Genomic DNA, 14,766 nt, shown 5'->3' with positions numbered 1-14,766 from the left:
CCCAGTCTTTTCAAAGAATCCTGCTAAGTTATCCCCACCCTTGATATCTGATCAAATTCCTCATCCCCCACCTTTTAATCCTGGGCCTGTCTTTAACAAGAATCCCGTTATGCCAGTTTAGCAGGAATCCCCCTTGATGTCTCCTTGTACTGATTTTTCTATCCACCGACCCCCTCGCCCTGATCCTTTGCTCTAAATTCTCACTTGTCCTTGTTGTTATTGGAGTTTGACCCCTCTCCCTTATTGCAATACTCCTAATGGTACTCTTTTCTCCCCCCGCTATTTTAGATTTTATTTATATTCAAGTTAGTTAATATGTAGTGTATTTTTAATTTCAGGGGTAGAATTTAGTGATCCATCAGTTGCCTATAACACCCAGTGTTCATTTCGTCAAGTGCTCTCCTTGATGCCCAACCCCCAGTTACGCCATCCCCTCACCCACCCACCTCCCCTTCAGCAACCCTCAGTTTGTTCCCTAGAGTTAAGAGTCTACTCCTATTGATAATCTTAAATACGTCTTCCTTACCATTTCAACAGCTGTCAGAATAATTTATTCTTTAATAGCCTCTAGATTCTTACTTGATAGGTTCAAGACAAGACCCTATCTATGCATTATTAGCTAGGGAAGGCTAACTTTCTGAAAGAAAATCCAAAATTACGTGGCTTAACCCAACAAAAGTTTTTTTCTTATCCACATAACGTTCTCTCCTAAATGTGATTCTAAGACCCAATCTCCTTTTACACCATGGCTCTATCATCTCCAACATGTGCCTTCCCTGGTTGCCATATTCCTGTGAGTCAAATCATGGGAAGGGAAATAGCACAAAGGCTTGTATGAGGGAGGGCACATTTTTCCCACTCACATATCATTGGCTAGAATCAAGTCACGTGGTCACATTTCTCTTTAAAGGAGGCTGAGAAATGTAGGCCAGAGGAAGAGGGAATACGTTTGTTGAACACCAGCCCATCCATCTTCATTTTCAATAAGTGTCCATGTAATTCTTGGGCCACACCTTGAGAAACGGCATACATAATGATTGCCAGGTATCTTCTAGACCCAAGGTTCTGTGATCCTGTCATGCTGGGATTATTCACACAGAAAAAAAGTGAGTCCTTCCAAAGTGAAGGGAGAAGTTGAGCAAACAAAATCCCAGTTGATTTTTCTGCCCATATTCTAAATTTGGAAAAATGTGTTGACCTGTTCTGATCAGCTGATTAAATGGTCAGGGTTATCATCTCTTCTTCCCCATGGCCCATAATCATTTTTTTGACACTCCTTTGCTTTGGGAACATACTAGGATGTTACCTTCCAGTTCCTCCTTACATAATGGGGTCCTGGGGGCCAGAATGGGGAGCACAGGAAGTATGCTTGTTTCCCTTAGCAGCGAACTGTAGTGGATGGTTTCTGTCTTTCATTTGTCTCTTTTAAACCCATTGAAGACAAGGATTTTCTTAACCTCTTCTGCTTAGAATTACTGATCTGGGACCGTGAAAACTCTGACAGGATCTGCTATTCACTTGGTCATTTGTGTTGTTTTAAATGGGCCGAGTTTATTTTATTTTTGTGTCAGGAATCAGGTAGGGGCAGACGCGGGGCTGGGGAGGGACAGTGTGTAGTGACAGTGTGTAGTTTTCCTAAACTCCAGCAAGGAAAGCTGGTGGAGTGAGAAGAAATAATTTGGATCTGCATGAGCTTTGGTTTAGGCAAATTGCAATCGTAAGGGGAAACGAGATCGTGAATATAGAGGCTCTGAATGAGACTCTTTTGGGTTTCTAATTTCTCGATACCATCCGTTGCTAAGCTACGGGCAAATATGACACAGGCTAATGGATGCTTTCTAGATTGAATATAGTACTGGCATCCAGCAGCTAACATTGATAGACTACTTACTGCCTATAGTTTTGGTTATTTTTTTTAAAAGATTTTATTTATTTATTTGTCAGAGAGGGAGAGAGAGCAAGCGAGCACAAGCAGGGGGAGCGGCAGGCAGAGGGAGAGGGAGAAGCAGGTTCCCCTCTGAGCAGGGAGCCCGACGTGGGGCTCCATCCCAGGACCCAGGGATCATGACCTGAGCTGAAGGCAGATGCTTAACTGACTGAGCCACTGAACCACCTAGGCATCCCTATAGTCTTGGTTATTATTTGCTCGTCTTAACAACACTAGAAGGTGTTAGTGCGATTTTATCTCTGTTCTACCAGCTGAGGGAAACTGAGGCTGAGGCCCAGGGAGTTTACTAACTGCACAGGGTTACATTGTGGAGAATTGAGACCCCGCTCACAATCAGAAGTAGAAATAACCCATACTTTTCTTCTTTCTCAGTTTGACTTGTTCTGCATTAGCTCTTACATTCTTGTACAACCAGCGGCTTCTGGAGCGAGCCTTCTCTTTCTCTTTCTTTGCACATAGATTACACGGTGCAGACAAAAGTGGTTCCATTTCCTTTCATGAGAATTATGGTTTTGGGGTTAGCATTCAGTACTGCCAGCTCTTTGAGGCTCTGTGGGGTAGAGTCAGCTCTATTTCTTTTTTTTTTTTTTTAAAGATTTTATTTATTTATTTGACAGAGATAGAGGGAGAGCACAAGTAGGCAGAGCAGCAGGCAGAGGGAGAAGCAGGCTCCCCGCTGAGCAGGGAGCCCAACGCGGGGCTCGATCCCAGGACCCCAGGATCATGACCTGAGCTGAAGGCAGCCGCTTAACTGACTGAGCCACCCAGGCGCCCCGAGTCAGCTCTGTTTCTTACCAGCCTTTGATAACACCCAGCTCGCTCATATAGTATAGGAAGCTTATAATTAATGACTAGTCAATTATGTTTCTTTTCAGGATCATTTCATAGGATGTTAGCAGTGAAATGCATTTTAAAGAACAGAATGTGTTTCAGGTTTTTTGTTATTTTTCTCATGGAGTCGCGGGCAAATGGCACTGGGTCTCTTCGCAGGCAAGTTGTAAACATTGCGCCAATCGGCACCTCCTGTCCAGCAGTTTTTGGCAAATGAATGGAGGGGGCAAATACCCATTCCCAGCCCATGGCAGACATCACCAACCAACTGTAGCCCTTTTCCCTGGCCATGCCATCAGGTGAACACTATCACTCAATCATAGTCAGCAAAGTAGTTGAGACCAAATTCTCACTCCTGGTTGGCCCATACCCTGCCTTTGTTATCAAATAACTAAACGGTTAATTTAATCAGTGGTTCTCAACTGGAGTTGAACTTGCCCTCTGGGAGACATTTGGCAAGGTCTGGAATTAGTTTGGTTGTCACAGCGTGGGGGTTTGCTACTGGTGCCTACTGGGTGGGGGCCCGGGATGCTGCCAAACATCCTACCATGCGCTGAATCTCCGCTGCATTCCCCATGACAAGGAATTATCCAGCTCTGTCCAGCCAATGGTGCTAAAGTTATGGAACTCTGATTTGACCTTTGGGGGGCTTCTGAACAATTAGTAGGGAGTAAGGAGGAGGATATGGAAGAGAGATATCTGGAAGAAAAGGAGGAAAAGCGTTTACGCCTTAACATGTTAGCTTAAGGTAGGTCTGTGCACAGAACTCTCCCCAGTGCCCTGTTTGAGAAACACAGCAGAGCGTGTCAGCTCACAGAGAGGATCTCAGTGTGCATGTCTGGCTTACTGACATGGTCTCCTCTTGGGCCTTCTTGTTGTCTGGTGCTTGGGGCGTTTGTAAGAACTAGATGAGTGAGCCACCCAGGTGCCCCTGAAGTTTCTATGTTTAAATAAATTTATCACAGGGGACAAGGGTCATTTGTTTATCAAGTGACTGTTGTGTGGCCGCTAACAGAGCTGGACACACCAGGCACGGATACGTGGATGGAAAGATTTCCCCACCGTGGACCAAGTGCTGGTGTAGGGATGGGAATAAAGTTCTGTGGGATAACAGAGGACAGTATAGCCAAGCTTCCTTACAGAATGAAGGAAGACTTCATGGAGGAGGTGACATGTGAGAAGGGTCTTGATGGCAGGCGAGGAGTTTACAAGGCGAAGGAGGGCTGAGAGACTCCAGTCCACTTTTATCATCACTTCCTGGACTGTGGATGGGAGTTGCCTGGTCACTTGTATCACTGATCTGTGAGTTGCTCTGTGAGTAGAAGTTAACTTTATTTTTAGCACTGTGTATAGCAGAGATGTGTGAGCAACCTGGAACTTAACTTCCCACTGGTCCTTTCTGTATGACAACTGGATTGATCATTTCCCCTGAATTCATTACAGTCTTGTTTGCGTTAATTGACAAGGCACTTCGTGGCCTTATGGGCACATATCTGTAGAGTTTTACATTCCTTGGGGGCCATAGAAGCAACCCCTTTTTTACCTGTTGCATTATCTTGCGGCTTTAAACTCTAGGACTAAGCGCCTTTCAAAGGCTAACTTGAATGAAGTTGGATGTTGGCTTCGAAGACATGAAAGCTGCCCGTTGTGGAATGTGGATTCCACTGTTCTTCTACAAACAGGTTCAATAGTGGCCAGTGGCCCAATGCTCTGGATGGAGCTGTGGTTACCGCTCTTAGTGAGGAAGTGCACAAGTAGCCCTCTTGGGATCGACTGGTGTCTAACTGGTCTGTTCAGGTTGACCTGAACAGGAATCGGTTATGAATTTAGAAAAGGAGATACATGTTGCCCGAGACTTTAAGTCATAGTATTTGATTCATTCACTAATGAACGAATGAATGAATCCAAGGGGATTGCGCCCAAGCACCCCTATTTTGACCATTTTTTTAACAATTATTTCTGGAGGTTGTATACATCTGACCCGTTATTTTGTCTTGGCTGGATGTGGAAGTTCTGTAATATATTTGACCATGCTTTCTTTCTCTTTCAAACTAGATTTTAAGTAGTTAAAAAAAAAGTTTGGACATTGGGAAATACTAAGCTTTAGTTGCACGGTAAGTTCACATATGTGGAATAGCGCGTTCCCTGACAGTCTTTGATAATTAAGTTGTTTCGTGCATATGAGCTTGGCATTAAGATGTATTGGAGTGTAAGTCAATTATTACCTTACCTTAAAGCATAATTAAAACCTCTCTTCTCAGCCATCAGGGGATCAGTTCCTTTTTAAAATCTGCCTCTTCTTTGTATGTTTTGAGAAAATTGTTCTAAAAGAAAAGCATGAGTTTCCAAAGTTCGGCAGGCCTTGCCCTATCTTTGGACTAGAAATGTGGACTATAAAACATAATTGCAGTTGAAGTATAAATGAAATTACTTGATCTATTTTCCGAGATTGTACTCACAAATGGCATAACTGATGTGGGTTTTTGTCCTCTTTACACCCAGTGTGCTCATTTAATCACCTGAATGTTGTTAATTTGGAGGTAAGGTGCATTTCTGAAGACTTTGGCTTTTAAATAAAGAACAAGGTAAATTGAGCTCTTCTGCCAAGTCTCCGGGGATATTGACAGCTTGTACAAGGCATCGTTTCTCCTAGTGAAGTCTTTCTTAACTGTTCATGGCCGGGTTCGTACCTTAGAGCACTTGCCTATCTCCTTTGCTCTGGAGAGGTCTGGTATTCAATTAGTTATTTACCTCGCTTAAGTTGTTTCTGACACGAGCTGAGATAGAAGGAAAAGAGAAAATAAAAGGCCTTTATTCAGGGGTTGATAAAGACATACTTCTACGAATTTTGGGTTGTTTCCTGTTTCCTTTGCAATTTCACTCAGCATTTCTTTGATTATTAGTAAAGCTGAGCACAGCTTCCCCAAGGCCTTTTTTCTCATTCATTCAGCCACCAGAGTCGTTTCTCCAACATGTGGGTCTGATCATTGTCACCCCCCTATGACGGGAGTTCCCACATCCAGATTAGAGTCTGTTTGTGACATGGTATTTTAGACCTTCCACCGTCTGACCCCAAATTGTTTTCCAGTCCTGGCTCTTACCACGCGGTACATTTCAGCTATAGGGCAGACATCTTGGTGTTGCTGGGACATGCCATATGTTTTAATGCCTCTGTGTGTTTGATTCCATTGTTTCCCTGGAAAATCCTCCCTGTGCCCCCTTCTCTCAAATCATGCATGCTGGGATATCTTCCCAGCCTTCACAAGAGAACTGCTTCCTCTCTTGTCTAGATTCCTAGGACTCTCTCCCAAACTAGCATGAGGGTGTGTCTGGGAAGGTGATGGTCACTGTTATCAGGAAGGTAATTTCTAAGCCTGAAGGTCAGACTACCTGAGCGCAGCTCCTGGATTTCGCACTGCCAGTCAGCCGTATAATTGTACAGGTAGGAGAGGAGGGACAGAAGACAAAATATAGCAGGGCATTTGGGAAAATGGTCTAGGCTTTTACCATTGAGAAGTTGGGAGCAAAAGAACAGCCAAGTGTTCTCTGTCCTTCTCCTATTTTGGGCTTCATTTCCTGTTGCCTGGAGCAACAGAGAAAGGACAACAGTTATGTAAAATGTGGAAGGCTTTTCACAAAGAGTGGGTACGAATAAAAGGAATCTTGGATTTTTTGACATTTTCACCTCGTATTTACTAAGGTCTCCAGATTTCACAAAGGTATGAACAAGAAAATAGTCCTAAGATTTTGTATAACTCTGCACATCATGTTCTATTGCATCCTAGTGATGTTAGCCATATTATTTTAAACAGTAAAATAAATAAGAAATATCTTTAACCAATTCTGAGCACTTGCGAAGTGCCAGGCACTGTTCTTGGGCCTTTGGGATGCTCCAATGAATAAAGCCCAGTTCCCCCCCACCCCCTTCAGGGGTCTCAGCTGTTTTCACAGTGTGGTCCCCTGACAAGCAGCATCAGCATCATCTGGGAACTTGTTAGAAATGCCCATTCTTGGGCCCCACCCCAGACCTATTGAATCAGACACTCTAGGGGTGGGGCCTAGCAATGTGAATTTTAACAAGCCCTCCAGCTGGAGAGATGGACTCATTCAATACGGCCTGGCCAGAGAGGCTGAACACAAGTCGAGTCTACTGGGAAGAGGAAGTTGATGCCGTTGGAGAGTCAGGTGGATCTTCAGATGAAGGAAGTTCAAGTGAAGCCTTAATTGGTGAGTGGTTCTTCTTCAAATGAATAATGGTGAGAAGAAGAGCGTTTTTAGGCCGAGAGAACCACATGCAAGAGTGTAGAGCAATCAAAGGGATCACAATGATTATTGTCATTATGTCATTATTACTGTTATTCTTATGTCAGGGTCGTGGATGAGGTCAGCTGGCAGGATCAGTGGCCAAGAAGCTTGACTTTTTTCCTGGAAAATAGCTGGATGGTTGTTTTAGCAGTGAAATGGAATAATATCAGATTTGCAATTCTGTTGGATATACACAAAAAACAGGGCCTTCTTTAAATTAGAAAAAAGTTCTTATGATATATTCAAAACCCAACTGAAGGAGGAAAAAAAATCAAGAATTTAGAATTTAATTCTTATTTATAACTCTTAAAGAATTAACACAATTTTTTTTCATAGATTATTTTCTACAGCAGTTGTGGTTTCACAGCAATGTTGAGCAGAAGGTACCAGTTCCCCATTTACCCCTTGTCATCCCCCCCTTACATCGCCTCCCCCTTTATCAACATTCACAACCAGAGTGGTACCTTGGTTACGACTGATGAACCTACATTAACATTTCATCAGGGTTCACTCTTGGTCTTGCATATTTTATGGGTTTGGACAGATTCATAATGACATGTATTTACCATTCTAATTATCATAGTTTCACTGCCTTAAAAATCCCGTGTTCCACCTTTTTGTCATTGCCTCCCTCCCCCAAGCTCCTGGCAACACTGATCTTTTTACTGTTTCCATAGTTCGCCTCCGGTATGTCATATAGTTGGACTCATGCAGCCTGTAGCCTTTTCGGTTTGGCTTCTTCCACTTAGTAATATGCGTTTACCTTTTCCTCGTATCATTTTGTGGCTTGATAGCTCATATCTTTTTAGCCCTAAAGAATATTCCATCGTTTGGATGTACTATAGTTTATCAGTTCACCTACTGAAGGATATCTCCATTGTTTCTAAGTTTTGGCAGTTATGAATAAAGCTGCTGTAAACAGCTGTGTGCAGATTTTTGTGTAGACATAAGTTTTCAACTCCTTCAGGTAAGTACCTAGGCATGTGATTGTTAGATTGTGTGTAGTAAGAATTTTTTTTTTTAAAGATTTATTTGAGAGAGAGAGCAGGAGAGAGAGCAAGCAGGGGGGAGGAGCAGAGGGAGAGGGAGAAGCAGGCTCCATGCTGAGCGGAGAGCCTGACATCGGGCTCGATCCCAGGACCCTGAGATCATGATCTGAGCCGAAGGCAGATGCCCAACCAACTGAGCCATTTAGGTGCCCCACAATGTGTTTGGTTTTATAAGAAACTGACAAACTATCCTCCAAAGTGGCTGTACCATTTTGCATTCCCTCTACAATGAATGAGAGTTCCTGTTGCTCCACATCCTTGTCAACATTTGGTGTTGTCAGTGTTCCAGACTTCGGCCGTTCAAATAGGAGTGAGTGGTATCTCATTGTTATTTTAACTTGCATTTCCCTGGTGACATATGACGTGTAACATCTCTTCATTTGTTTACTTCCCATCCCATGAGGTGTCTAGTAAGGTCTTTGGCCCCTTTGTAAAACTGAGTTGTTTGTTTTCTGATTGTTGAGTTTCAGGAGTTCTTTGCATATTTTGGGTAACAGTCCTTTACCAGATGTGTCTTTTGCAAATATTTTCTCCCAGTTTGTGACTTGTCTTCTCTTTCTCCTGAGATTGTTTTTCACAGAACAGAAATTTTTAATTTTAATGAAGTCCAGCTTATCATTATTTCCTTCATGGATTGTGCTTCTGGTGTATCTAAGAAGTCATCGCCATACCCAAGGTCATTGAGATTTTCTCCTCTGTGATCTTTTACATATTTTTTTTAAAGTTTTCATTATAGTTTTGCATTGTACGTTTAGGTCTGTGATCCATTTTTAGTTAATTTTTGGGCAAGGTCTGTGTCTAGATTCTTCCTGTTGCATGTGGATGTCTAGTTGTTCCCAGCACCATTTGTCAAAAAGACCAAATTTTCTCCATTGCATTTTCTTTGCTGCTTTGTCAGAGATCAGTTCACTCTATTTATGCAGATCTGTTTTTGGGCTCTCTCTTCTTTTCCTTTGATGTGTTTGTTTATTTTTTTGCCAATTTGTTCTTTCAGCACACTGTCATGATTACTGTCGTTTTATAGAAAGTCTTAAAGTTGGGTAGTGTCGGTTCTCCACTTTCCTTCAATATTATTTTGTTTTTTTGGGGGTCTTTTGCTTCTCTGTATAATCCTAAAGAATTTTAATTCTAAGAAGATACAGGGGCATCTGGGTGGCTCAGTTGGTTAAGCATCTATCTTTGGCTCAGGTCATGAACTCTGGGTCCTGGATCAAGTCCCATGTCGGGCTTCTTGCTCTGTGTGGAGCCTGCTTCTCCCTCTCCCTCTGCCCCTCCCCCCTGCTCATGCTTGATTTCTCTCTCTCTCAAACAAACAAATAAAAAACTTTAAAAAAAAAAGAAAAATTTAAAATTAGAAAATACTGAAAGAAACAAAAGCTAATTCCTAATTCAACCTAGGTCAAACTACTGTTTACCTTTTGGATGTACTTTAATGTCGTCTTTTTTCTCTTTGGTTTTTGTTTATTCTATAAAGTATGAATAATAAATTTAAATTTTAGCTTGATATTTTCCCCCATCTAATGGGAAGAGTGGTCCTTAAATACTTTGTAAACATCTGTTTTAACAAGTGTTTAACATTCCATGGAGGGCTGTACCGGGGTTTACTGAACTCTCATTTTCATGCATTTTGTACCTCACATTGGGTTTGGTGAGTGTATTAGTCAGGGTTCTCCAGAGAGACAGAGCCAATAGGATATATTATATATATATCCATAATCATGCAATTATGGAAGCCAAGAAGTCCCATTATCTGCCTGCCATCTGCAAGCTGAAGAATCAGGATAGCCAGTGGTATCATTTAGTGAAGGCCTGAGAACCAAGGGCACCTGCGTCTGAGGGCAGGTGATGGGTGTCCCAGCTCGAACAGAGAGACTTTGCCCTTCCTCCACCTCTTTGTTCTGTTCAAGCCGTCAGTGGATTGGATGATGTCCACGTGTATTAGTGAGGGCAATCTTCTTAACTCAGTCTCAAATGCTAATCTTTCCCAGGAGCACCCTCACAGACGCACCCAGAAATAATGTCTTACCAACTCCCTAGGCATCCTTTGGTCCAGTCAGGTTGACATGTAAGATTCACCGTCACAGTGAGGGATGTGGAAGAGGGATTTACCAGGAGAATTTGACCCTGTGCACTTGTCGGGGTTAGAAGTCTGTGGAAGGCTGTTGTCTCTGTGTCTGATTGGGCATGCCGTCAGGAAGGAAATGCAGTTGGAGCCTGAAGAGCCCCGTGGTGCTGAAGCTCAGTCTGTCTCTCACCTCGATGACTTGGGGTGACGTGCAGAAGACCCCACGCCCTTGCCCTTGGAGCTCCCCATGTGCCTACCTCAGGAGCTGGAACCGCCCTGACCTTGTCTGCTTCTCCACTGTGCTTTCCGATCCCGGGCACACTCTGCTCATGGCTGGCCCTAAGCCGAGACCCTCCAAGAGAGGGGATTCTGGGAAATGCAGCTCCTAGTTAGCTACAGCGACACAGAACAAACCCCTCGGTGCTCCTCTGTAATTCTTACTGTATTTTTCCAAAATACCTTGGTGGCTGTCGGTATTCCATATGGCACCTTTTCTAAATTTTGGATCATTTCCTTAGGATAGATCTGCAGAAGAGGAATTACTGGATCAAAGAGTCTAAATATTTAATTTTTAATTTTTAATTTTTTAAAAAGATTTCATTTATTTATTTGAGAGAGAATGAGAGAGAGAGAGAACATGAGGGGGGAAGGTCAGAGGGAGAAGTAGACTCCCTGCTGAGCAGGGAGCCCGACATGGGGCTCAATCCTGGGACGCCAGGATCATGACCTGAGCCGAAGACAGTCGCTTAGCCAACTGAGCCACCCAGGCACCCAAAGAGACTAAATATTTTTTTTTTTTAAGATTTTACTTATTTATTTAACACAGAGATAGAGAGAGAGCACAAGCACAAGCAGGGGGAGTGGGAGAGGGAGAAGCAGGCTCCCCGAGGAGCAGGGAGCCCAATGCGGGACTCGATCCCAGGACCCCGGGATCATGACCCGAGCTGAAGACAAGACGCTTAATGACTGAGCCATCCAGGAGCCCCGAGACTAAATATTTTTAAGAGTCTTTATGTGTTAGCAGTTGATGCAGAGAAGGTCGTATTAGTCATGCCACCAGGCGGAGTGTGAAAAATCTCATCTTACCGCCACGGGGCTGGTACTGAGCACTGTGTTCTCTCCCCTTTAGTATCTTGAGGTTTCCATTTGTTTATTCCTGTCTGTTAAAGTAAAGGCCTTCCCCCTTTTTAATTAAATTGACATTGCAACAAGCAAAGACTGGTAGAAGGTGTGTGCTTTGAACCTTGAGAGAATCACTGAATCGATATTGTGAGTAATAGGTAAACCGCCCTCTCCTATTTTGGGGACTGGCTAATCATCATGGCAATAAAATGAAAGGGCTAATTAGTTGACACAGATAGAGGAATGGGGATTAGCAACTTTGTAGTGAACCTTAGAAGCTCATTTGGTGCAAAGCTGCAAAGTAGCCACACTTAGTTTCTATAGAGTGTTTTGGGATAGTTTTTTGATGGCAAGGAGCCGATTTTTTGCTTTCTCTTTTTAAAAAGTTTTGTTTTCTCTGCACAAGAACAGCTTTAATTTTCATGACTTCTAACCCTAAAAACATAATGTCAGTTTTGTTTCTCGTTGTTTGTCTTTCCCTCTGTGTCATCGGTCCTGTTGATCGCAGGCTCTGGCCCTTAAACCTCTTGTCATTACTGTTCCGATGACTTTTCTTCCTCGTTAATTTTCACTAGGAACTGGCGTGCAACCAAACCTTCATGGAAACCGCTGTTGTCTATGATTCCGTGTCAAGCAGAATGCTTGGGCTCTGTGTTGTGGCTCCTGGCTTACCGAGAGTTGAGTTTGTGAAGCAAATGTAAGACCACATTCCACCAACTTCTGAGTTTTAAGCCTGATTTAATATTCCCTTTAAAGAATGGACCACAGTTGGTGTCTTCCCCAGCTGCCCACAATCAAGCAGGCAACCTACTGACCCAGTTTTAACATAAATCAAACTTAACATTTTCTTAAATCAAAAAATTAAAATGTGTATGTTTTCTAACTCACACAGTGAGCTGAGATTTATTGCCTTTGGCTGTGTGCTTAGTTGTCCCGAAAATAGAATGATTCTGTGGAGCCCCAAGCCCTTGAGGGTAGCTTCTCATGTGGGGAAAGGAGGGTGGGGTGGCCTTTCCTCTCTACCCTGGCCACCTGAACTGTCGAAGAGGGATCCCTGGGACCAGCATCACACCTGCATTATCTGGGCGCTTGTTAGCAGGGCAGAGTCTCAGGCCTCACCCAGGTGAACTGGCATCTGCATTTTCCCAAGGAATTGATCTCAAGGTTGATGCCTATGCTCGGTCCAGGGTAGGGAGCTCTGTCCTGGAGAAGGCTATCTGATCTGCTCTGCACCCATGGCCAGTTACCTTTTGTAGCCATCCGGTTACCTCCTGGCCGGGCTTTGCTCTAGGAAGACCCAGACCTCTGGAGTGGCCTCCATTTCATTGATCTGCATACTGAGATTTGTCAAAATTCTTGGAAACCCTTGGAAGCAGTGGCTTCAGTCCCTCTGACTTCTCTGTTAGTGATGTCAGACGGAGCAGAGCCTGCTCTCCTCACCGGGGCATCCTGCTGGGTCTGGGGGCATCCTGCTGGAGCGCGTGGCCAGGACAGGAATTATCGGGAGGGTGGGGGGGCTTGAGGTTAGGTTTCTTGTTTGTAAATTAGAAAATACACAAAACATAACATTCATCCCAACCTTTTCTAAGTGTATAGTTCAGTAGAAACAATTTACCTTGCTGTGCAACCAACCTGCAGAGCTTCATCTTGCAAAACAGAAACTCCCAACACATAAGACAGCAATCGCCACTCTCCCCTCCCCCCACCCCTGGCCACCACCTTCTGCTTTCTGTCTCTGTGGACCTGCCTACTCTGCGTCCCTCACGTAAGTGGAATCACATAGTATTCGTCCTTTCGTGTCTGGCTTATTTCACTTAGCATGATGTCCTCAACGTTCATCCACATCATAGCACGTGTCAGACTTTCCTTCCTTTCTAAGGCTGAATAATATTCCGTTGTATGTATGAACCCCATTTTGTTTACCCAGTCGTCCGTCCATGGACATTTGGGCTGCCTCCACCTTTTGGTTGTTGTGCATCATGCTGCTGTGCCCGAGTTTGGCTATTAAGCTGCCACAAACCGGACGTGAGATCTCCGACAAATCCCCAAACTTAGGCACCTCAGTTTTCAGTACTTTAAAAATAAGAAACGCAGACCCGATGCTTTCAAGCATTTTTTAAAAAAATGATTTATTTATTTGGGGGGGAGGGGCAAAGGGAGAGGGAGAGAATCTCCCGCAGACTCTGTGCTGAGCCTGGAGCCCAACGAGGGGCTCGATCTCATGACCCTGAGATCATGACCTGAGCCGAAATCAAGAGTTGGATGCTCAACCGACTGAGCCACCCAGGCGCCCCTCAAGCATTCTTTTTTAAAATTCTAGTTATTGGATACTAAGTAAAATAAAATCTGCATTTGTTTATTAAAAAAATTATATGTCTTCTAAAGATTTTCATGGTTTCTCCTAATGATATCATTCACTGTTTTTTTTTTTTTTTAAAGATTTTATTTATTTATTTGACACAGAGAGATATAGCGAGAGAGGGAACACAAGCAGGGGGAGTGGGAGAGGGAGAAGCAGGCTTCCCGCCGAGCAGGGAGCCCGATGCAGGACTCGATCCCAGGACTCCGGGATCATGACCTGAGCTGAAGGCAGACGCTTAACGACTGAGCCACCCAGGTGCCCCTCATTCACTGTTCTTGAGCAGACTTCATTTTTTTTTTTTTTTAAGTGATCTCTTCACCCAAAGTGGGGCTTGGATTCACGACCCCAAGATCAAGAGTTGCATGCTCCACTGACTGAGTCAGCCATACATCCCCATATTGTTTTTGAATATCTGTAACAACAGAACTTCTTAAACTGTTTTGAACAGTTTTATTGAGATATAATTCACTTACTCTGCAATTCACCACTTAAAGTGTATGATCCAAGGATTTTTAGTATGTTTTCAGGGTTGTGGGATTATTACCCCAGTCAATTTCAAAACATTTCTATCACCTCCCAAAAACCTGTACCGTCAACATTCCCGCCTCCATTTCCCTCCACCACCCCCCCCCCGCCCCCCACCACTTGTCTACTTTCTGTCTCTCTGGATTTGCCCGTTCTGGACATTTCCTATTAATATGATGATACAACATGTGATCTTTTGTGACTGGCTTCTTTCACTCAGCATAATGTTTGCAAGGTCTCTGTGTAACTTTCTAGGGTTTCAGCTGATCTCACATGTGAGAGACTCATTTATCACCATCTGGGCGCTCCTTACGCCATGAGCCAGATGCAGGGCTGGGGCCTAGACCTTCGGCAGTGACTACTAGACTCATTCCCCGGGCTGCACAGCACTCTCGGTTTTGTGGGGATGATGAGCATTAACTGGATTATTACACAGATATTAGTCACCGGGGGCTGACTTCTGTAATGGAGAAAACTTGGATACTTTGAAAATGTGTAACGGGGAAGGTGAGGGAGGCTACTCTGAATTAATGTTTGCCGAAATCTTTAAGACAGCACT

The 14,766-nt window shown here is 43.7% G+C and overlaps 1 protein-coding gene across 8 annotated transcripts in view; it reads left to right on the top strand.

Annotated features, from left to right (window-relative positions):
* Positions 1-14,766, top strand: part of TIAM1 (TIAM Rac1 associated GEF 1) — a 372,168-nt gene that overhangs the window by 95,248 nt on the left and 262,154 nt on the right. The window lies entirely within an intron of this gene.

The sequence above is a fragment of the Phoca vitulina genome, unplaced genomic scaffold (assembly GCF_004348235.1).
Source record: "Phoca vitulina isolate PV1807 unplaced genomic scaffold, GSC_HSeal_1.0 scaffold72, whole genome shotgun sequence".
Lineage (NCBI taxonomy): Eukaryota > Metazoa > Chordata > Mammalia > Carnivora > Phocidae > Phoca > Phoca vitulina.
Note: the sequence above shows the minus strand (reverse complement) of the source record. Positions and strands in the feature narration are given on the sequence as shown.